Consider the following 25,585-nt stretch of genomic DNA (forward strand, 5'->3'; position numbering starts at 1 on the left):
GATAGATCAAAGAGTATTTGAAATCCCATAGATAATAGTATGGCAGTGTCGCAGTGTGAGTTTAATTGCTCCAGGTTCTAATCCTGGGGCTGCCGGAGGCTGAAATCTGTGATGACTTTCAGCAGACTCTGATTGGATTATGGTGTGGAACAGTTTACGAGAGCAGATTGTACAACACCACAGATTCAAGACAGAAATTATTACCCCCCCCGCCCCCCCCCCCCCCCCCCCCCCCCACTTTATATCAGACACTCTATCCTCATTCTTCCTGTGGAATATATGTACACTGGCGAAAACGACTTGGAGATAAACATATAAGGGACGGGTGGACATGGAGCCCAAACAGCACAAAAAAAAAATCAGAACATTAAGTCTGCCACTCACATCTCCTTACATTTCCTCCGTCATGGCTCCCTACTTGGACAAATGCTGAAAGCACATAACTGACCAAGTAATAAAAAGGCGAGGGGAAAATGGTCAACAAAGTTAAAATTCGAGGATGTGCAAATGTTTCCTCTGCGTGATTCCCCGCTTCGTCGGCAACACACCCGTGAATTTGGGGTCACCACAGTGGGAAAAAACCCCATTGGCCGGGTGTGGGAACAGAATCCCACTGCCAGCAGGGGCTCGCAGAACCGGAAAACGGGACTGACGGGAGAGAATCGCGCCACCGATTTTTGGGAAACCATCTCAAGGCGAGCAAAGGTCTAACAAACAATGGGGGTAATTGTGCACATGCATCTGAATCTTCAATTTACATTCATGAGAAGTAAGGCTCTCTCTTAATGGCATCAACTCTTAGCATTGCCCCCAAATGTCTTGTACTTGAATGTATTCTAGTTTAGTGCATTATTTATAGATACAATGGCTCATAACTTCCTCTCAGGTCCCCAACTTAAGTCACTGGACCGCCGCACATGCGCACAGCGATGGCCCGGAAATGTGGGCATGTGCGCTGGAGGAGCCTGACATTTAAAACCCCGACCTGTTTTTTTTTCCACATGCTTGACTTCATGTGCTGTGAAGGACCTGCTAAATTAAAAATCCTGGGACAGTGCTGACTTGGACAAGGTGCCCCAATGTTAAGTATGTTTTTGCACCTTTTTATTTGCACTTTGATTTTTGGGTCCAGGATCATCGAGCAGAAGCAGGGAACATTGTGAGCCATTTGTTTGGCAGGTTAATGTTTTATATTATTAGTGTTTAGCCTTTATAAATATGTTTAAAATGCAAATAAAGTAAAAGGAAGATATAGTTTTATTTTTCTTAAACATTGGTTTGTCATGAGGTAAATGCCATTAAAAGGATACTTTATTGTTTAAATTGAGTTTGGAGTCACAGAAGGCAAAATAAAGTTTTTTAAACTTTGGTTTGTCATGAGGATGTTATTCCATTAAAGGAACCATAATGGATAGAATGCTCGCGAACAAGTATGATTGTCCACCTAAGATACTCCATGTTACTGGTCACAGATTCTGTGAGTCATTGTGTGACTGATGAGCTTGATCCTAGAGCCGGATCTTCAATCACTCACTTGGCAGGAGTTTACAAAAGGTGGGATCGGTCCTTGAACACTAGGTCGCAGGTAATCTTTTCTCAGGCTCCGGGGCCTACTCTTGCCGCTGGGTGTTCTTGAAGAATTGGGTCTCTTCAATCAGGATGTTCCTCCAAGTAGGTCCCTTCTGAGCAAAGGTCTCCCAGGCATTTGCTTTGTTCAGTTTCTTGAGGTATACCTTCAAGGTGTCTTTGAAGAGTTTCCTTTGTCCTCCTCATGTTCGAGATCCTTCTTTGAGCTGGGTGAAGAAGATTTTCTGTGGCAGTCGGGACTTTGACATCCTAAACATATAGGCAGACAGCGGAGTCGGTTTTGGATGATCATCGCCTTGATACTGTTGCTATTGACTCCTTTAAGGACACTAATGTTAGCATGCCTGTCCTCCCAGCTGATTCAGAGGATCCCCCCCCCCCCCCCCCTCCAAAGCCCCAACGCTCTATGGGGTCCCCGGTCACACCGCAACCCCCCCAACATGTGCAGGGCACCCACGGCCTGATCTCCAGCACACAATAAAATGCCAGCGTGGCACCCTGGCAATGCCCCTGTCAGCTGCTAGTGCCAGCTAAGCACCTCGGACCTTGAGTGAATGTATGGTGTTTGCACGTTCGCCCTGTGTCTGCCTCGCGTTGTCGATTTATCTCTACTACTTGGTCTTTTCTGTGGCTCTGTTCCAATTAGGGCAATCAGTGAATTTGCCTTCTTTCTATATTGTCTATGTCCGAATGCTTAGAGTCGCCAGGTATCGAATGATACCACCACAAGTTTCAACAGGCTATCGATCAAAGAGACAAACACCAGTTAGTTAGTTCAAGGTCAAGGGTACTTTATTCACAATCAATCATGCAACATAAACACTACTAGTTAACTACACCTATTACTAAGACAACCTGTACTTAACTTCGGGCTCCTGGTTTAGGTCAGGAAACAGTGGCCACTGCTCAATTCTGGATCTCTTGGGTTCGAAGGGGTAACTGCTGCTCGGCTGGGCTCATCCGTCTGGTAGTGGGTGTTGAACTCGAACTTGCTTCTGGTATTGCTGCAGTCGGTGATGGCTGTGACCGGGGTACCAAGGCCAAAAGAGAGCGAACATATGGAGAACTCCTCCTTCATAGTCGAGGGGCTTTTGTGCTCTTTTGGGTAGTTCTTCGATTTGGGCCTTACTAATTAGGTGATTCCTGATCAGTTCGAATCCTTAGCCAATAAGTGGGTGAGGATCTGGATGACTGGGCGTGTCTCAAGCGGTCATTGACCCGGTCATTTGCGTTTTCCTTGGATAGGGAGTGGCACTGAAATGTCTGGGACTGTCCCGCTTGCTGGAGTACCAGTCCTTTGTCTTGGGGGAGATGGGCCATCACCTGCTAATCAGCCTGATTAACATGCTAATGGGACGGAATTTCAATGCCGTCTGGACTTTGCTGACAAATATGCATTTCAGGCTCTGAGCCTGCCTGACTCTTGGCTTGTCCATTTTACCCATCAGTCTTTGCGAGTTGCTCTGTACCTAGTTGGAAGTGGCCATCCCAGATGGCTACACTAGAACCACAGAATAGAACCATAAAATTACTACAGTGCAGAAGAAGGCTGCACCGACCCTCTGATAGAGCACCCTACCCCAGCCCACTCCCCACCCTACTCCAGAACCTAACCTGTGCATCCCTAGACACTAAGGGGCAATTTAGCATGGTCAATCCACCTAACCAGAGCACCCTGACGAAACCCACGCAGACACGAGGATAATGTACAAACGCCACACAGTCACCCAAGGCCAGAATTGAACCCGACTCCCTGGCGCTGTGGGGCAGCAGTGTGCCACCCTGCCGCCGCCATATCATCCAGGTGCTTTGGTTTCCTCCCACAGTTCGAAGATGTGCAGATTAGGTTGATTGGCCTTTCTAAATTGCCCCTTCATGCTCAAAGGTTAGATGGGGTTACAGGGATAGGGCGGGGTAGGCCTGGGCCTGGGTCGGATGCTCTTTCGGAGCCTTGCTGCAGACTCAATGGGCCAAATGGTTTCCTTCTGCACTGCAGTGATTCTATGATTGTATAAACATAAATCCAAAAAAATTAGATGTTACAAGGACAGTGACAGCAAAAAGCCCTGGGGTGCTTTTAAAATCTTATGACCATAATCTAAATTAAAACATATGAATATTTTTAAGCATGTCACACGTAAAATTATATAGTGCATATTTAACTAGTTTCACAGATTTAAAACAAATAAGCAAAACCTATGTTCACTATTTAAAAAAAAAATTTTTTAGAGTACCCAATTCATTTTTTCCAATTAAGTGGCAATTTAGCGTGGCCAATCCACCTAACCTGCACATGTTTGGGTTGTGGGGGCAAAACCCACGCAAACACGGGGAGAATGTGCAAACTCCACACGGACAGTGACCCAGAGCCGGGATTGAACCAGGGATCTCGGCTCCGTGAGGCAGCAGTGCTAACCACTGCACCACCGTGCTAACCGACCTATATTCACTAATAAATAATCAGCTTTAATCATAAAAAAATTAAAAATTATTTTAAAAGAACCAATAACAACAACAATGCCTGAATAAAAGAGTAATTTTTTAAAAAGTGTGAAAACAAACTTCGACATACCTTTAAACCACTATGGGCGCGATTCTCCCAAAACGGGAGAAATCGTAAGGCTGGCGTCAAACCCGCCCCTTCCCGACCGGGAACCGATTCTGGTCCCCGGTCGGGGCTAGCAGCCCGACGCCGTAAGCTCCGGCATCACGGGCTTAACGAATTTCGTTAAGCCCACTTGCCCGAGTTAGCGCCGGCTGACGCGTCATATGACGTCAGCCGCGCATGCGCGGATTGGAAGACTCCAACCCGCGCATGCGCGGATGACGTCATCGCGTATTTGCGCGAAACCCGCGCATGCGCGGGCCGGGATGTCCCTCAGCCGCCCCGCGAATGGATACTGCGGGGCGGCGGAAGGAGAAATAGTGCGTGGGCATCGGGCCCGCTGCCCGCGATCGGTGCCCACCGATCGCGGGCCCATGGCACCCTTGGCACGGCCGTGGTACTGCCGTGCCAATCGGTGCCATGGTTATAAAAAGCGAGTTGTTCCCGCCGTTTTTACGAACGGCCAGACCAGGTCTGTTTGCCGTTCGTAAAAACAGCGTAAAGGGCTGGGACTTCGGCCCATCTATCAGCTGTGAATCGCTGCCGGCCGTAAAAAAACGGCGGCAGCGATTCGTGTCGGGAGTTGGGCGGGGGTGGGGGGGGGGGGGAAGAGAATAGCGGGAGGGCGGGGAAAATGTCGGGAAGGCCCTCCCGCTATTCTCCGACCCGTCGTGGGGGGCGGAAAATCGCGCCCCATGTTTTCAACATAAATCTGCAGTTTAAATGCCTGCCCTCAATGGGTTTTCCCAACCTCGCCCCACCGTAAGGGGCTGGGGCTGCATTCCTCCTGCGCCATGCTGGGGCCTGCGCAGACTGTCGCGCTGGAGGCCCAAGGCGACCGTACCAAGAGGAAGGTTCACCGCGATATCCGAGCACAGGTAAGTGCGCATTTTTCAATCTCAGAATACGGCCTGTGGCGTTCAGCCGCTAGCCAGATGTTATGGGCCAATGTTTACTGATTCCGAAGAAGGCTTATCCAAATCATAGAGGAATGAGAAACCAATTTGTTTAGTTTGGGGCTGACAGGGAAGTTGGGAGAGAAAATAAAATAAATTGAGTCTAGCGCTGATAGTTCTGAAAACATCCAGGGCCAAGATAGGCTGCATTTCTTAAGGGAATGTCTTCAAGGTATTTTGTCAATTTACATTCATTGTAATTTTGTGCCTCCAAGTGCTTCTTTGGTAATTTATTTTTCTTTCGAATCTGGTGGAGATCCCCTTTGGAAGTTTACTCACGGGCAGGTACATATTGTTTTCCCATCCTCAAATTAGACTTGTACGTAATAAACCTTAAATTGGGGGGGGGGGGGGGGGGGGGGGGGGGGGGCGGAGAGCAGCGAGAAAGAGATAAAACAAAAAATATTCATGAAACGCCTACCCTTCAGCAATTTGGAGGGTTCTGGGAAGATCATTTGTGATAATAGAGAAAGGATCATACATTGAGGTTGCTTGGGTTTCCAACTGTGCAACCTTAGTTATATGCCTAAATTCGGATGCCCGAGCAAAGACTGTGCACTACAAGTATGATCATAGAAAGGTACAATCATAGAATCCCAACAAGTGCAGAAGGCCCATCGAGTCTGCACTGGCCCTTTGAATGAGTAATCTACCCACGTCTCCTCCCCGCCCTATCCCGGTAACCCCTTAAGCTCACCTACATATCCCTGGACATGAAGGGACAATTTAGCATGGCCAATCCACCTAACCTGCCCATCTTTGGACTGTGGGAGGAAACCAGAGCACCCGGAGGAAATTCATGCAAACACAAGGGAACGTCAAACTCCACACAGACAGTGACCTAATGCCGGAATTGAACCAGGGTCCCTGGCTTACACTATAACCTATGCCCTATTCTTTCGAGCCTTGACGTTTAGAACTCCGGTCAGAATTTCTCCAGCTTATTTTCCCTTAAGTTCCAGCTGTGCATTAGGAAATCTGCACCCCTACACACAATTTACCAAACATTAACAAAATGTACAGTGAAGGCACAAGGCCAATGAAGCAAATAATCCCAGCCACAAAAGCTAGAAGCTCATCATTGAATTCCAATGATAGTGGGATTTAATTAGGTTCAGCAACATTTTCACTAGCACAGGAGCGGATTCTTTGAATGCCATGCATTAATAAAATGGAAAAAGCTCAATTGCAATAAATAACTTAATGCAACATGTCTGCATTAGTAACTCTGCTACGCAGATATACTTATGACATTCCAAAGAATATTGCAATTTCTTCAAACTGCAAGCCTGATCTGAAATGGATTGAACTAATGATCCCGAAATCTTGAAACTGATTATTTCATGTGGGTGAACTGAATAAAAATGAACATTTTCTGATAAAATTCCAGGCAATAGGACCATAGCCAATGGCGCTGTAAGATACAATAGTAGAAAATAATAGAATAAGAGACTAGGGCAACAATCTCCACAGCTTTAGGTGATCTCAAGGTTAGGGTCCAGAGGAGAAAGCAGACAGAATTCCAAATGATCGAACAGCGAATGGGTGGTGCGAAGATTTATCGGAGGAGAGAGGGATGGATCTACATCATCTGAGGTGCGGGGAAAGAATACTTAGCAAGAAAACATTAATCAGTGTAGAAAGATTAATTAGGTTGAGAGATTAGTTTCCATTGATTTGTGGTGTATATCATACCTAACAGATGACAAAGAGGTAGAACTGATTTGTCTAGTTGTTGCAAACAGTTAGAACTTTCTCTTTCCCCATTTCATCCCATCAGGGTATTAGAATATTTAAGGCCACCCTAGCAGTCATAACGTGGTTGTAAGGAAAAAAGACAAGCGGCTGGATTCTTCGTTTCCGCGGCTAAGTGTTGGCGTGAACGGATAATCCGTGGGAGGCTCATGACAGGAAAATCGCACAAACCTCTCACCGGTTCCAATACTGGTGAGGGGCGAGCATGGCGCCAAATGAAACTCCCGCCGTGGGAAAATGCCCGGGTCTCAGGCTGCACATGCGCAGGTCTGATGACCTGCACCGATAAGACATGGCACCGGCCGCGCTCGAACCTCAACCTGCCAACCACAGCCCCACAGCCCACTATCTGGCCACTCCACATCAGTGCCCCCAGCCCTAGCAGATGCCACACACCCCCCCCCCGGCCAGCAGCACGGATCACGGATGAGTGTGGCGGCACTGGACACTGTCCACAGCCAACACGCCAGGTTTCCAACCGTTGGACCACACCTGGCCCACGCCGTGGGAAACTCGGCCCATCGGGGGGCGGAGCAGCATGGGTGGAGCCGGCTGATGATGTGCCGATGGAGTTGAAACGGTGCACGTCACGATGCTTCCATTTTGGAGGGGGCGGTGCATGGCGGTCCGACATCAAACCGGTGCCGGACCCGATTCCGGCATTGGAATCCACTCTCTTCCCGATCACCGATCACGATCCGGGCTACGGAGAATCCAGTCCAAAATCTTTGTGGCTTCTCACCGTATTCCTTCCACATAATAAAACAACCCATCATGGATTCAATCTCCTCAAAGTAAGTATCAATAATTATTGCAAACCTTATTAGCACTGCAGAGAATGCCCATCCCGTTTCTCTGAAAATGTTTTTTTGTCCATTGAAAAGGTTCAGCTCTGCAAGTTAATCCTCACAATCAATTTTCACCAATTGTGAGTGCAGTTTTAGGCACCCTTGCCTGTGCAAAAAAACTGGAAAAAATCACAGTATTTGGAACAGCCAGCAGACATTGTTAGAAGTTATCGGAACCTTTTTCCCAGAACTCCAAAATACTATTTTCTTTCAGGAATTCTGCAGGTCAGAGTACTGTTAAAGTTTGAGGCCTACTTACACAGCTTGTTTTAAAATGACAGAAAAATCATTATCCATTAGTCAAAGGGAACTGAAAAGGATTTGATGGTTTTAATAATTTACACATCTGCCTGTCCCAAAGGTCCCCCCAAGTCCTGTTCTTATGCATCCAGGCTGCACTTTATATAGAAGAAGATGGATGTCAGTTTAACAGGCTTGAAAGCCAGTCTTACTGATGAGCAAGAGATGAATTTTGCGGTCTAAATTGCACAGAGAATGATATATAGATGGTGACATGGGTTTCATCTGACTGTCATTCACTGAAACCATGTCCCATGTATTCTAAATCCACTATGAAAAACTGTTTTTGATGTTAATGAACAATCCCAGGTTGCTAAGCAATAGTACTGTGCAATATCTACAATGATAAACTCATTCCTAAAAAGGAAAAGGCATAGTACACCATCCAGGACAGCGTTTTCAGAAAAGTATGATGTGTTCCTCGGAAATAAGAGAGAAATGAGGTCAAGGACAAAAAAGGTCTTTGGTGCAGAACACCAAACAATAAATGAGAAGATGAGCAAAATCAGGACAGTGGCCAAATGATTCTCATCTCTTTTAGTGTAAAAATGAGAGGAAATAAAGACTTTGAGAGGCAGAGAATGCCAGAATTTTGAGGTCATGAGGAAACAAAGTTTGAGTAAACAATTATAAATGATTCATTTTAGCACAGGAGATTTGGAAAGAAGCATGCAAAATGGAGGATTTGCCATACATTCAACTGGGATAAAGTGCTCATGAAAGTCTGTTTGAGGGGAGGGGAGGAAATTTAAAATATTCTTTTCTAAGTGTTTTTCACAAAACAATGATTACTATAATTTGGCCAGTCATTCACTTCACACCAAGCTATCTCAAGATCATCAGCTTCTCTAAATGTCGTGGGCTCTTTTACCAAGACATGCCACTGGCAAGTATTGCACTCCTGCTAATATGTATTACCTTGGGAGCAATAGGGGTAAATAAAGGAATAGATAAAGTGATCACACTTTCTCCCAAGGTTGTGATGAAGACAACAAATACAAGAAGTGTCATCTCGCACCACCTCCGGAACCAGAGCATTTGACCCAAGACCTACTCCAAAGACTACCCACATTCACCTTGTGGTGCCGCAGATTGATTGTGACCTTTCAACTCTTACATCGCTGAGCAATTCAATAAAGCAAGATCTTCATTACTTCACTGAAGGATATGGATGGTGGAGATTTATGCCATGACAGGAATGGTAGTATCCAAAGTGTGCACTTCAAAAGGAAGTTGAATTGTGTAGAACGGAATGATTCATAAAAATGTGCAGACAGGATTAGGGGAGTCGATAAATAAATTCATAAATAGTTTGCATTGACAGCAGAAACTTGGGTTCAAAGGCAGATGGTCAGCAACTTGTCGGTTTAAAGGGCAAGAGGAGATTTTCTGACTGTCAGAAAAATTAAGAAGGAAAGATGGGGAACTGGAAGAAACCAAAGAGCTGGCTGAGAACAAGGGCAATCAAATTAAATGAGGGCAATCAAGTGGTATGAATCAAGACCAGAGCTCCTACTGCTACATGACAGTCAAGGATGCAACAGACCCTTCAAATCTAAAATGTAATAACGCTCGTACCGTAAAACGGAATTGAGGGATGGGGTGGTGGGCTGGTGATTGGGAGACGGTGGTGAGCTGGAGAAGTAAGACAAAAGAGTCAAATGTCGCTTTAAGGGGCAATCAGTACTCCCTGCTTCCCACTCAGAGTCAAATGAAAGGAAGATTCATAGAGGTTGCAAGACAATTTTGGCAAAGGCCTGGAAGAAAGGGGCTGCTGGAGTGGCAGTGAGAAATAGTCTTCAGCCAAGTTGTGTTTGACAGTTGGCACTGGATTTTCAGAAATTCTATGTCGAGACAAATTGGCTTGTTGCTTCAGACTGACCAAAACAGCAGGTACATTAGGCAAGAGATTGCAGTGTGGCAGGCATAGTCAAGTCAATATGCAGAGGGGGTGAAATAAGACATTGAGTTTACACAAGTATGTTCATAAGTTGTTTCGCTGGTTCAGTGTCAAAGCAACAGCTGGACCAGTGGGGCGGAAAAAACCCAGCCCAGTTGTGCCAAATGAACTGAAATTGTTACAGTGCGATCTACAAGAAGTACATTTGAGATACTGATCTGAAGAGCACAGCAGTGTGAAAAGAGAGAGCGTTAGGCGTGAAGTGAAAGTTTCAGGAGATGCGTCATTATAAGGGTTGTCAGGGATCACCGGCAACGTTCTCAAGGTGATTTAAAGGAATCTGCATTGATGCCAGGCTGGTGGAAAGATGATTTTTGAGGGTAAATATAGCATTGTTGTGTTTTCTGTATACATTACTAGAGAGGAAATGATGCATTGCATTGTGTGATTCTGCCTTAGTTTTTTTCTGAGGAAGCTCAATTTAGACATGTGTACAAGTTCTCCAACTGCGTAATACGGCTACCAATTGCTCAAATTCTTCATAAGTGAACCTACATATTTTTTGTGCTAACCAATCCCTTATGCATGATTGGTGCCTTAATGTTTATCGTGCTTATCAATGATCAGTTTGACTATATAAGCACAAACACGACAGTAAATACTGAGCCATCAAAATGGGTCTTTATTAGCAGATGGGTTAGATTTGCTTAAAAGGTTCTGCAGCATTGAAGGAGCCTGGAGCTGCAGACAGACGAGTAATAAACAGGCTGCAAATGGTTAAACATATGCACAGGTTAAGTAACAGGTAGCAAACAACACAAAATTTAAAAAAATCATCTGGATACAGTCATGGGAATTTTAGTTTTTGATCACATGCTTTATTCTCCAAGAATGAAGAAAGTCAAGATATTCTCCTTCATCAAGACTGTTCATCAGGTGCACACACCATATAGATAATGTGGAAATTAAAACGGATGTGCATCAATGGCTGAAAGGGAAGAAAATACTTCAGTTTTTTGGGAGATGCTCTCTACTAAAGCACTCTTTCTTTCTTCCTTCCTCTGGAACTGGTGTTTGAATCCACCTTACTAACTGGAAGGCGAAGGTGTTTTCTCCCGACTAACTTAATCCAGCATTGTCTTGTCAATCTGAACCCATTCACAGTGAGCATGAGCTATTGCATAAAATTACCATCAATTAAATACCAACTTGACAGTATCAGACAGAGTTAAAAGGATGGTTCAGGGAACATGGGGTAAAATTTTAAGTATGGTGAACATTGATTGCCTGCCACCCGGAGAGTCAGCGTGTAATGCGCTATCTCGGAAACCAGTTGCCATTTAAAGCTCACTTGAGTGTTGACCGGCAGTGGGCAAGTGTCCCATCTGCCCTTGGAAGAAAATTCCATCCATGAGAGTTATTGGCCAATCAGATTGGCTGACAGCTCTCCAACTTGGCCAGGCGCAGTGCTGCAGTGGCCAGAAGCGGTACTGCAGCACTCTGTCTGAAAGGAAATCCCTAGAACCTTGGAAAAGTACATCCTGGGGGAGGAAAGGTAGAGGACACCTGTGGGGGATGGCGGAGGGGGGGGGGGGGGGGGGGTGATCGGGAGGGAGTGATCTCTGTATTGGGGGCGTGGGGGGAGGGGGGGGGGAGAGGATGGCCAGAACTCAAGTTCCGGACAGGAGTGTGCCCCAAATCTGAAGGGGCCTTCAGAGTTCAGCATGCACTCCACCCCCCCACCAATTCCCGGACAAGATAGAGAAAGGTTTATTTTCCTGCTTCCCACCCTCCCAACATCCACTCCTAACCAGCTTGAAAATTGAGGCAAGGTATAAAAGGCCTTAAGTGGCCATTAAGAGGCCACTTAAGAGCCTTCAAAAGTGAAAGGGCAGGTTTCCTCACTAAGACCATGCCCGCCCCGAGTGTGAAATGGTTGAACAGAAAGAGGGGTGGGCTGGGCAGGTGGGATCATGGGGCAGGGGTAGGTCAGTTCACAATGAGGTAGGGGTGGGGAATACCATTGCGGGGGGGGGGAGGAGATAGTTCTTAGGTGGTAGGTGTCATGATATGCAGACGTGCAGATAACGGGATACAGACAGGCAGCTAATGAACACAGAGAACAGGAAATGACCAATGAGCAGGCAGGACACTCAGGGGTGGTATCTCACTATAAAAGGCAGGAGGCACTCACACTCCGCCTCTTTCCACTGATGAACATCTACAGAATGAGTCAGGGTGTATGTACAGTATCACACCTCCAGCATGTGGCTAAAAGCTAGTTTGGTTTAGTCAGACAGAGTAACCACACTTAGGTTAGCAAAGAGTCGAACTTGTCGAGAACTGTGCTAACTGTGCTACTGGTTCAATAAATCAGATTGAATTAACTTCATGGTCTGAAGTATCTTTTGGTTAAAGGTGCATTTAGTTGCAGCCTGTGTTATCCCAGAGTACATAACATAACATGCTACCAGGAGACATCTTAATCTAGGTGGTTTACCTCAGTCCTTACCGTGTCGACCAACGAATGTATCCCGGCACCATGGGGAAGTTTCAGGCTCCTCACCAGCTCAGGACCTCTGGCAATCTCAGTGCCAACATTCAAGCAAAAGTTTCTGCTGTTCATCGAAGCTTCAGACCTTATGGGTGCGTCTGATGCAAGGAAGATCACACTTCTCCTCTCAACAGTGGGTGATCAAGCCATCGAACTCTTCAACTCTTTCACTTCACCGAAGGCCAGGATAAGACAAAGTTTCAGACCATCCTGGACAAGTTTGACAGTCACTGTGAAGTGGACACCAATGAGATCTTCGAGCGCTACATATTCAAACAGCGTCTACAAGGTAAAGATGAATCTTTCAACTCCTTCTTAACTAACCTCCGCCTGCTAGCGCTGTCCTGCAACTTTGGTGTTATTGCTGACTCCATGATCAGGGGTCGTGGACCATATGATGATGTCGTACACGTACACACAAACCCCAAGCATATGACCCTGCCAGTCACGATTGAAACATGCACAGTGCATGAGCATGCCAAAAATCGCTATGCCCAGTACAAATCAGCTGAAAATGAGAAACTTGCCTCCCACGAGGCAGAGTGTGTGCAGGCCATCTCCTGGATGCAGCGCCTCAGCATTGATGAAAGCGGCCATTTTGCATGCTTTTCCCCCAGGACCCCATGCATACGCGATGCAAACGGGATAACGTAGCGGCCAACACCCACACGGTGCAGGTGCAGACATCTGCCGACCGCACTGCGCATGTGCGACGACGCTCGGAACATCAGGACGCCGATGTCATGACGTGCTCAAACTGCGGCAATGCCCACTTAAAGAAACACTGCCCTACAAGAGATTGGCGATGTTTAAACTGCGGGAAACCTGGACACTATGCAGCCTTGTGCAGGTCTGCACCACCAGTCAGGGGCCAGCCCTCCCAATTCCGACGGCAGCGCGTTCAGAGTGCAACAACGATTACAGGATTCTGATCCTGGCAGCACAACGATGCAGAGGAAGAATGCCTGGACTCCGCCTACTGTGTGGGCATCATTACCAAATGTGAATATGACACATTCAACTCATCACAAATTCAATCTATCCTCGCTGTGGATTCTGCGGACGAATGGCATGCGGTGATGCAGGTCAACCACTGCTCCATCCAGTTTAAGCTGGACTCAGGTACTTCTGCCAACCTCGTCTCACAGGCAGATTTCAAACGGATCAAGATGCCCCCCTCCCCCAAGGTCCTTCCAGCAGCCTGCAGGCTCCTGGACTACAACGGAAATGCCATCACGCCATTGGGATCTGCCACCTATTCGTCTCCAACCGGAGCACCCATTAACAGTTACGTTTTGAAATTGTCAAACCAGACAGGGCATCCCTACTTGGCGCGCATGCCTGCAAGCAACTGAACCTCTTGCAGCGGGTTTACACAACGACATCCTCCAATGTGGATCTTCAGGCCGGCATTGACGACATCCTCGCTCAGTATTGGGATGTGTTCGATGGGATGGGCACGCTGTCATATCGATACAAGATTCTGCTACGACCGGATGCCAAGCTAGTGGTCCACGCACCACGCCGGGTCCCGGCTCCGCTGAGGGAGTGCCTGAAGTCACAGTGTAAGGATCTTCAGCAACAGGGCATCATTTCCAAGGTAACCAAACTGACTGACTGGGTCAGCTCAATGGTATATGTTAAAAAGCCTTCGGGAGACCTGCACAACTGCATTGATCCCAAGGATCTCAATAAGGATATAATACGTGAACACTACCCCATCCCGAAGCGGGAGGAACTCACCAGTGAGATAGCACACGCACGTTTTTTCACCAAGTTATATGCGTCACATGGACTTTGGCAAATCCAGCTGGATGAGTCCAGCAGAAGGCTCTGCACCTTCAACACACCGTTTGGCAGATGCTGCTATAATCGCAGGCTGTTTGGCATTGCCTTGGCATCGGAGAAATGAAATGAGATCTTCTATTGCATTATGGAGCAGATGATGGAGGGCATTGAAGGGGTTTGTGTGTACGTGTACGACATCATCATATGGTCCACGACCCCTGAAGAGCATGTTTCGTGTCTCCAGCAGGTATTCCGCCGTGTCCATGCCAATGGCCTGAAGCTGAACAGGTCCAAATGTTGCTTTGGCATGTCAATACTCAAGTTCCTAGGTGACCAGATCTCTCAGCAGAGTGTGCGCTCAGACACAGACAAGGTCAAGGCCATCAAAGCCATGAAGGTCCCTGAAGACAAGAAGGCGGTATTGCGCTTCCTGGGCATGGTCAATTTTCTGGGCAAATTCATTCCAAACATGGCCTCACACACCACGGCCCTACGAAACCTGATGAAAAAGTCCACTGTCTTTGAGTGGAAGGCAGCACATCAGGCAGAGTGGTTGGTGCCGAAAGCCAAGCTCACCACTGCACCCGTCTTGGCATTTTCCAACCCAGACAGGGAGACGAAGATCTCAACAGATGCGAGCCAGGATGGCATTGGTGCGGTGCTGCTTAAACGCGATGACACTTCATCCTGGGCACCGATAGCCTCCGCATCGAGGGCCATGACGCCCACCGAAGCAAGGTATGCGCAAATAGAGAAGGAATACGTGGGTCTTCTCAGTGGCATTCTCAAGTCTCACGACTACGTCTCCGGCCTGCCGACATTCACTGTCGGGATGGATCATAGGCCTCTGGTCCACATTACCCACAAGGACCTGAACGACATGACGCCTCGGTTGCAGCGCATCCTCCTCAAACTCAGAAAGTAGTACTTTGACTTTGTGTACACGCCTGGCAAGGAGCTCATCATCGCTGATGTATTGTCCCGCTCCATCACCTTGCCTAGTGAACCGCTGGAGATCATCCAGCAGATTGAATCACAGGTGCAGCTGTGTGCTAGCACCCTCCCGGCATCTGATGAGAAGGTGGTTAGTATCTGCGAGGAGGCAGCCAAAAGACCCCCTCTTGCAGCGTGTCGTGCACCGCCTCGCCAATGGCTGACGGTGATTGATGGTATCCTCCTCAAACTGGACCGGATTGTCATTCCGCTCAGTCTCCAGAGCTTGGTGCTCCACCAAATCCATGAGGGACACCTGGGCATCAAGAAGTGCAGACGCAGAGCCAGGCAGGCTGCCTACTGGCCCCGTATTAGCCAGGGCATCTCAAACATGGTCCTCAACTGTGTGACCTGTCAACGCTTCCAGCCAGCGCAGAGCAGGGAGATGCTCCAGCAGCATGAAATCGAGACCTCCCCGTGGTCCAAGGTTGGCATCGACTTCTTTCGTGTAAATGGTCATGACTACGTGTTGATTATTGACTATTTCTCCAACTACCCTGAAGTCGTGAAGCTCTCAGACCTCACATCTCGGACCATCATCAAGACCTGTAGGGAGGCGTTCTCCAGGCATGGTATCCCACTCACTGTCATGAGTGACAATGGCCCGTGCTTCAACAGCCAAGAGTGGTCTATGTTTGCCAAGACATACCATTTCAAACATGTCACTTCTGGCCCACACTATCCGCAGTCCAATGGGAAAGTTGAAAAAGGGGTGCACATTGTGAAACATCTCATCTGCAAGGCTGCGAATTCTGCTTCTGACATCTACCTTACGCTGCTTGAGTAGGGCGACCCCACTGTCCACTGGCATGTCGCCGGCTCAACTCTTGATGAACAGGGACCTGCAGACAACACTTCCAACCATACACTTGCCCAACCTAGATCACCTCCCGGTGCTGCAGAAAGTGCAGCAGCTCCAAAACCGGCAAAAACAGGGCTATGATGCTCATGCCATCGATTTGCCCGTGTTATCCCCGGCAGACACCGTCAGGATCAAGATACCGGATGGTGGCTGGTCTGCTCCAGCTGTCGTTGTTCGACAGGCTGCGCCCCTCTCGTATGTTGTACGTATGGCTGATGGTCCTGTTGTGCGACGGGCATTGCGCAAAGTTGCCTGCCCACAACCGCTTTCTTCTCCATTTCCGTCTGTTGTTTTGCCATCTCCTGATACCTCGAACTACGAGGCCACCAGTCAGGCTTCCATCCCGCCTGTCAAGGCGCTGTTGTCCCACCTCTCCGGCGGTCGACAAGGATCAGACGCAAGCCTCAGAGACTGGACTTATGAACTTTTGTTTTGTTTGCTATGTTCTGTTTTCTCACAATAGACAGCTGTCTTCACATGTTAATAAGTTCACATATGCCAGCACTTGTAAATATGTTAATATATGCCACCACATGTAAGTACGTTCCCATATGCCATCAAAACATAAAAAAAGGGTTGATGTCATGATATGCAGGCATGCAAATAATGATATACAGACAGGCACAGTCAGGCAGCTAATGAACACAGAGATCAGGACATGACCAATGAGCAGGCAGGACACTCAGGGGTGGTATCTCACTATAAAAGGCAGGAGGCATTCACACTCTGCCTCTTTCCACTGATGAATATCTACAGAGTGAGTCAGGGTGTATTTAAGTATCACACCTCCACCGCGTGGCTAAGAGCTAGTCTGGTTCAGTCAGACAGAGTAACCACATTTAGGTTAGCAGTGAGTCGAACACAGAACTGTGCTAACTGTGCTACTGGTTCAATAAATCAGATTGAACTAACTTCAAGGTCTGGAGTATCTTTTGGTTAAAGCTGCATCCAGTTGCTGCCTGTGTTATCCCAGAGTACATAACACAACAGTGGGGGCATGGAATCCCCTGGTGGTTTGGGTGTGTGGCGAATGTCCTGTTGGTGGATTCTGTCTGGGTGTGTAAAATACTTACATTGAAGTTAGACGTGCTTTTATTTTTCAACATTTTTGGAGTAACTATGAGTGAGGGCAACCCGAGTGTAACACTGGCAGAACTATCCGATTTAAATTGCTTTGTCGGATGATTCCCAGCCCAGTACAATTGGCCAGAGGAAGTTGGCGCTTCTGGACAATTGCCGGGTAAACCATTACCTGGCATCTTCCTCGAGATGTTTCCCAGCGCATCTTTGGAGTACCCCCCAGATCAGACGCTGGGGAGCCAGGAAGTTACAGGCCGTTATGCTCATGTGGGATCGGCGGTTGAAATAATGTAGCAGGATGAAAACAATGGATCTCATCATAGTAATACATCTGTTGTTGGCCGGAGCTTAGATACTCCAAAGTATTATGAAGCTCACCTGACCTATAACTTTTATATTGAAGTTGGCTGGGATGAGCACTACAGCTTTCACTTCAGGTGCGATTCATTAGACTTCCTGGCCGCTTTTATCAAAACAAGGTTTATTATAAGAATGTAGGTAACATATATAAAAAACACTTAGCAAGAATTTGTTATCAATTACAAACATGAAAAAAACACAACAGCTACTTAGCTGTTCCAATCCAAACCCTTAGCTGTTCCAATTCAACACAAAATCCAAGATAACCAAAACCCCTTTCAAGGGCATGGCTCAGGACACTAATCTCACTTGAATGGGACTGGTCCATTCCCTAAGATTCTGATCCAGTTTCCAACCAGCAGATTCAAAACTTCCTCAGGAAAGCAACTCTATCTTTAAAGTTACCAAGGTGGTTTACTGCACCCAACGTGCTTTCAGTTCACTGGAACAGCTTTAAAATAAAACAGAGAAAACAGGGAAACTCCCTGCAGTCCAAACGAACAAACCGAAAATGAAACAAAAAAAACTAAGCCCCCTCTCACCTGACAGCCACAGCCCAGCTCCACCCACAAATGACATCACTGAAGTCGTGCTGCAAGCCATGCGGTAAAACAAAACCTTTCTTCAAGGGACGCTCACATGACACATGGTCCAGAGTGGTTGCTAACAGTTGGAAAAGAATAAACTCCTGTATGCGATGTGGTGCTTCTTTAACATGATCTCTAGGCACTATTGCATTGTAAATTCATTGTCAAATATGTACACAAATGTTATTATACATAATGCAGAGAGAGATACTGCCTCCAGTGGGAAAGTTCTCATGATCAAGTAAGCCTTTGGCATTCAGCTGTACAGTGTCACACACAGACTGGTCACTTGGAGGAGGTAGCAGAATGCCAATGTCACCTGTCAAACCCCATTCCTGCAAAACCAGTACCTTTTGGGAGCGATAAGACAAAATAAATAAAAAAACAAAGCTAAAGCTTTTCTCCTGACATTAGTCAATTCCCCAGTGCTCCAAAAACTTGGAATAAAGCCCAAAGGGCACGGGGTGGCATGGTGACACAGTGGTTAGCACCGCTGCCTCACAGCGCCAGTACTTTTTAAAAGACAAAATCACACCCGCCTCTACCGCTGCCTCTGGCAGCCCATTTCAGATGCTTAGCACCCTCCGTGAAGAAATTTCCCCTCTGGTCTCTTTTGTACCTCTCACCTTAAACCTATGCCCTCTAGTTCTAGACGCCTCTACCTTTGGGAAAAGATGTTGACTATCTGCCTTATCTATGCTCCGCATTATTTTATAGACCTCTATAAGATTACTCCTAAGCCTATCCAGCCTCTCCTTAGTACTCAAACCATCAAGTCCTGGTAGCATCCTCGTAAATCTCTTCTGCACTCTTTCTAGTTTAACAATATCCTTCCGATCTGGCTTGTTTGCGGTGATACTCATGAAATAACCTTACCTTGGCTCAGTTAGTGACGCACTCACCTCTCTTTATGTTTTGCTCAAGCACTGTTGCAAACATGGGTACAGAGTGAAGCAGGGCCACATAATCCTGTACAAGTAGACACAAACATACTGTGGCACTCTGAAATCCTAGCCAGCAGTACACCTTAGCCATCATGTGAACATCACTAATAAGATTAAGCCACTTCTTTAACAGACAGGGATAGAAAAAAAATCTCATCACCAACTGCTATGAACCACTCACCACTGCTACTCATAGATTGAATATATAGCCGAGTCTATCATTACAAACTATCCTAGACTGTCATTCTATTTGCTTTCAAACTCCTTACAGTCAACTCAAATACCCTTGGAAGAAAATTGAATGCTGCGCTTGAAGACTCAAACAGTGAACTCTAGGGAAACTATCCAAATCCAAGTTAGAAATAAATATGTTACTCTACGCTACTAAAATATGAAATAAATCAGAAATTGTTGGTCAAGTAAACCACCAGTGATGCTACAGATGCTACATTTTTCCTCAACCAAAATTTAAGCCAACTTTCATGAATCCCATGTGTGCAGTAATAGAATGTGTTCAAATTATTTTATAACATTTCGGCTTTCAAAAATTTCCAAGACATTTCCCACTTGCAGACAAAAACTAGAAATGGAGGCCACAAATATAAGATAGTCACTCTTAAATCAGTCACACTTAAATTCAGTCGGAGGTTCAACAGAAAGGTTCTCACGAAGAGAGTGGTTAGAACGTGGAACTTGCTACCACAGGGAGTAGGTGAGGTGAATCTCGTAGATGGATTCAACAGAAAACTGAATGAGGACGAGAGAGAAAGGAATAACAGGGTGCGCTGATTAAAAGTGGAGAAAGGAGACTGGTCTGATGTACAGGCATCGCTATGGACCGGTTAAGTGGCCTGTTTCTACAAATACTTTGTAATCAGTACTGAGCGATGGGATGTAAATGGCAGCTGGTTAAAATTAATACACTTGAAATACATTTCAAGATACCCGAGATTATATAGCAAGGTGTTTTGTGTGGTTTCTATTTAAATCCATCCCGTGCAAGTATTTTAAGTCGAGTCACAAAATAAAAGCATGAAACCAGAAAATATTGCAAAACATTACTCATACAGAGAAAACTAATGGCATATTTATGTAGAGAGTCAGATTTATTGTAAAGCTTTTAAATTGCTCAGTGAACTAACCTACTTAGGGACAGCAAAATCTATCCCATTAAAAGAAAATCTCGACAGTAACTCATAGATATCTCTACAGTAAAACATTGATACTGATACATTACAATTATATAGGGCAGCACAGTAGCATAGTGGTTAGCACAGATGCTTCACAGCTCCAGGGTCCCAGGATCGAATCCCGGCTTGGGTCACTGTCTGTGTGGAGTCTGCACGTTCTCCCCGTGTGTGCGTGGGTTTCCTCCGGGTGCTCCAGTTTCCTCCCACTGTCCAAAGATGTGCAGGTTAGGTGAATTGGCCAGGCTAAATTGCCCTCAGGGTCCAAATTGCCCTTAGTGTTAGGTGGGGTTACTGGGTTATGGGGATAGGGTGAAGGTATGGGCTTGGGTAGGGTGCTCTTTCCAAGAGCCGGTGCAGACTCGATGGTCCGAATGGCCTCCTTCTGCACTGTAAATTCTATGAATCTATATTCTCCCATACAGGAATATTAGCAAGTGGAAATAAAATGTGTTCTTGTCTGTCCCAGCACATTTGATAGAGGTTGTTGCTGTCAGCGTATCTTCACACCCATATACTGTTGTTTTACCCTTGGGGAAATAGCAGGGAAAGTGGTGGAAGGATTTGTGAGCTGATTATCAGCCCGTCGAACTGTGTTGAACACTCCTACCGTGACCAAAAAATTCTGATGTTGGACTCAAACCTGGTGCTTCTGGACCGGTGGTAGGTGCTACCACTGGGCCACAAGGCCTCCCTATTTGATAGAGGTGTTGGCTTTCGTTGGTGAAACCAACTGATATACCTTCAATTCACAGCGAGGCAGAGAAAGCGAGCTTTATTAGTCATGAACTTGCCGAGCCAGAGTCAGTATGTCATGTGAGAGTACCTTTAAGAAATAGATGTTTAAGCAATGTACCTTTAAGAAATGCAGCAGCTCATATTACTGAAGTGATGTCAGAGTGTGGGCGGAGCTGGGTTTTAGCTCAGCCATTTTGCAGTGTTTAGTTTCAGTTTGGAGGAAAAGAGCTTGGGTGTGTTTGTGTTTGCAGTAAGCTGGATCTGCTGTGATCTCTGCCAGAAGAGATTATCTCTGAATCATTTGGGTGATTTAGACTCATAATAGTACTGTCTTTAACCTGATGTGTTTCTGTTTAAAGATGTTAAGTCTTTTGGAGGTTTGAAGGAACATTTTGAGGGATTATTTAGTGTTGTATTATTTTTGGGGTTATCTTTGAAGTAAGAGGTGTTAAGGGATTCAAGGTTTATTTAAAAGGTTAAGTTGAATTCATGGAATAAACATTGTTTTGTGTTTAAAAACCCACGTGTCCATAACTGTAATACCACACCTGGAGACCAAGCCGTGTGCTTCAAAAGCAATAATACATTAAAGGGAGAGGTTGGTTGAATTCCATAATACATTTTGGGGTTCTGAAAACGCCGCTCCCATAAAAACTGGGGGCTCGAGGGGGATAAAAGTCTATCTATTGGATTGGCTTTTGTGAACTTAAAGACAGTGAAGGATTGTTGCTGTTCCGGTGTGGTATTTTAGTTTAAGTGGGGAAGAGTGTTGTGAACAATGGCTCTTTCATTGGCTCAGACATTTTTTAGGTGGAGAATGTCACACGCAGTACCTTACAGACAGAGACAAAAAGCAGATTGTTAGATTTGGTAAAAACATTGCAGTTAACATAACATGACAAAATGCGAAAAGATGAGGTAATTATGGCGGTGGTTAAGCATTTAAAGTTGCCTCAGATAGAGTCTGACTTATTGGAAATGGCAAAAATTCAGTTGAAAATTAAACAAAGTGGCTTGACTATGAAAGAGAGAGAGGGGGGGGGGAAGAAAAAGGAGAGAGAAGAAAGGAGAAAAGAAAGAATAGCCCTAGCAGAACAAAAAGAAAAAGGGAGATACAGATCAGGGAAAAAGATAAAGAGAGGGAGTTTGAACTTCGGAAAATGGCCATGAAACATGAAAGTCAATTAAAATTGGCAAACATAAAGGGAAATGTACAACTGGATGATAGTGATGAGGATAGTGAGAAGGAGCGTCATAGTTGAAGGCTTGGTGGGAATCTATTTAAATATGTCCAAGCATTGCCAAAGTTTGACGAGAAGGACGTGGAAGCCTTTTTCATTTCATTTGAGAAGGTGGCTAAACAAATGAAATGGCCACAGGACATGTGGGTGTTACTGATTCAAACAAAGCTGGTAGATAGAGCTTGTGAAGTTTTTGCATCACTATCGGAGGAGGTATCTGGAACATATGAGGAGGTGAAGAAATCCATCTTAAGTACATATGAGGTAGTGCCTGAAGCTTACAGACAAAGGTTTAGAAATTTAAGGAAAGAATTTGGTCAAACATACATGGAGTTTGAAAGGCTCAAACAGAGTAATTTTGATAGGTGGATAAGGGTTTTGAAAATAGACCAAACGTATGAAGCTCTGAGAAAAATTATACTTTTGGAGGAGTTTAAAAATTCAATTCCTGATGTAGTGAGAACTCATGTGGAAGAACAGAGGGTTAAAACTACGAGATTAGCAGCAGAAATGGCAGATGGTTATGAATTAGTTCATAAATCAAAGATTGGTTTCCAACATCAGTTTCAGCCGGTGAGGGATAGAAACTGGGGACATGAGAAATACTCAAGTGGTAAAGGTAAAGGTGATCTGATGGGAGATAATAAAGAGAGTGTACCTTGGATTAAAAAAGAAATCGAGGAGGGTGGAAAAGAGATGAAAAGTTTCAAATGTTTTCACTGTAATAAACTGGGCCATGTAAAGTCACAGTGTTGGTGGTTGAAGTAAAGCACTGGGAAGGCTGATGTGGTAAAACAGGATTAGTCAGTGGGATTTGTTGGAGTGGTAAAGGAAAGCCCAAGTGAAGCGAAGGAGGTGCAAACGATTGTACAGCCTGTTCAAGAAGTAATTGTTAAGAAGGTGCTAGATGTCTTTAAAGAATTTACTTGTGTGGGTAAAGTTTACTCATGTGTATCAGGGGGAGCAGGTAAAGAAGTCACAATTTAAAGAGATACAGGGGCTAGTCAATCTTTAATGGTAAGCGATGAGGAATTACGTAGTTTGGGAAGAATGCTGCCAGAAAAGGTAGTGATATGTGGAATTCAGGGTGAGAGGAGTAGCGTTCCATTATATAAGGTAAGGTTGGAAAAGTCCAGTGAAGAGTGGTGAAGTGGTAGTAGGAGTAATAGAGAAACTATCTTGTTCAGGAATACAGTTTATCTTGGGTAATGATATAGCTGGATCGCAGGTGGGAGTGATGCATACTGTGGTTAATAAGCCAGTGGAAAATCAGACAACTGAAGTATTGAAGGACAAATATCCTGGGATTTTTCCAGATTGTGCAGTAACCCGGTCGCAAAGTCACAGGTTAAGACAAGAGGAGAAATCAAAGAGTGAAGATGAAGTTGAAGTGCAATTATCAGAAACGATTTTTGATCAGATGGTTGAAAAAGAACAAGAACAGGTGGAGGATGAGGTGGATATTTTTAGTTCAGGAAAATTGGCAGTTACAACAGAAAGATGTAGAAATAAAAAGGATATATCAGAAAGCATACATGGAAGAGGAATCTGAGAGTATACCATAGAGTTATTACCGTAAAAGTGATGTCTTGATGAGAAAATGGAGACCTGTACATATGCAGGCGGATGAAAAGTGGGAAGAAGTTCATCAAGTAGTATTGCCGGTAGGGTATAGAAAGGAGGTGTTGCGAGTTGCACATGAGGTACCAGTGGGAGGTCATTTGGGAATCAGGAAAACCCAAGCTAAAATCCAGAAACATTTTTATTGGCCTGGACTACATAAAGATGTAGTTAAATTTTGTCAATCATGTCACACATGTCAAGTGATAGGGAAACCTCAAGCAGTGATAAAACCAGCGCCCTTATTCCAGCATTTGAGGAACCTTTTACAAGGGTCCTAATTGAATGTGTAGGACCGCTTCCTAAAACAAAAAGTGGGAATCAATATATTTTGACTATAATGGATGTGTCTACTAGGTTTCCAGAGGCAATTCCAGTATGTAATATTGCAGCTAAAAGGATTGTGGAGGAGTTATTTGAATTCTTTACTAGATATGGACTGCCCACAGAAATTCAATTGGATCAAGGATCGAATTTTACTTCAAAGTTATTCAAAGAAGTTATGGATAGCTTCGGAATAAAACTATTTAAATCAACTGCATACCATCCAGAATCGCAGGGAGCGTTAGAAAGGTGGCATCAGACATTAAAGACCGTGTTGAGGGCGTATTGTCAAGATTATCCAGAGGATTGGGATAAAGAAATTCCATTCGTATTGTTTGCAATTAGGGATGCACCTAATGAGTCTACCAAATGTAGTCCTTTTGAACTAATTTTTGGTCATGAGGTAAGAGGACCACTTAAATTGATTAAGGAAAAATTGGTGGGTGAGAAATCGGAAATTACACTATTGGATTACGTGTCAAATTTTAGGGAACAATTAAATAGAGCAGGTGAATTAGCTAGACAACATTTGAAAGTTGCAAAAAATGTGATGAAATGGGTAGTGGACAAGAAATCCAAAGTTCGGAGTTTTGTCAGTGGGGATAATGATTTAGTGTTGTTACCAGTGGTAGGTGAGCCTTTAAAAGCTAGGTTTTGTGGACCGTATCAGATTGAAAGGAAATTAAATGAGGTGAATTATGTGGTAAAAACACCAGATAGAAGGAAGACTCACCGAGTGTGTCATGTGAATATGCTTAAAAGGTACTTTGAAAGGGAAGGGGGAAAAAAGGAAGTTTTAATGAATCTAACTCAAAATGACGAACCAAATCCAGATGACTATGAATTTGACATACCTCAAATTAAATTGGAAAATGGATGTTCTTAAAAATTGGGATGGATTGTTAAGTTACCTTCCAGAGGAAAAATGAACTGACCTGAAAGAGTTATAGATATCACATGGGCAAGTTTGTAGAGATAAATTGGGAAGTACTAAAATGGCTATATATGATGTAGATGTGGGAAATGGTGTTCCTATCAAACAACATCCATATAGATTTAATCCTTTAAAATTGGCACAGGTTAACAGAGCAATTGAGAGTATGCTGAAAAATGGCATAATTGAGGTGGGTTGCAGCCAATGGAGCTCACCCATAGTGATGGTACCTAAACCAGACGGTACCCAACGGTTGTGTGTGGACTATAGAAAGGTGAATGCAGTTACAAGAACGGACTCTTATCCTATCCTACGTTTGAAGGATTGCATTGAGAAAGTGGGACAATCTGCTTTTATTTCCAACTTCCAGACATGGAAAGAACATTTAAAACATTGTATGGAGTTCTTTGATCGACTTCAGG

The 25,585-nt window shown here is 45.1% G+C and overlaps 1 protein-coding gene across 7 annotated transcripts in view; it reads right to left on the reverse strand.

The window, feature by feature from the left end:
* Positions 1 to 25,585, reverse strand: part of rbfox3a (RNA binding fox-1 homolog 3a) — a 1,730,437-nt gene that overhangs the window by 1,384,573 nt on the left and 320,279 nt on the right. The window lies entirely within an intron of this gene.

This window comes from Scyliorhinus canicula, chromosome 18, assembly GCF_902713615.1.
Source record: "Scyliorhinus canicula chromosome 18, sScyCan1.1, whole genome shotgun sequence".
Taxonomy (NCBI): domain Eukaryota; kingdom Metazoa; phylum Chordata; class Chondrichthyes; order Carcharhiniformes; family Scyliorhinidae; genus Scyliorhinus; species Scyliorhinus canicula.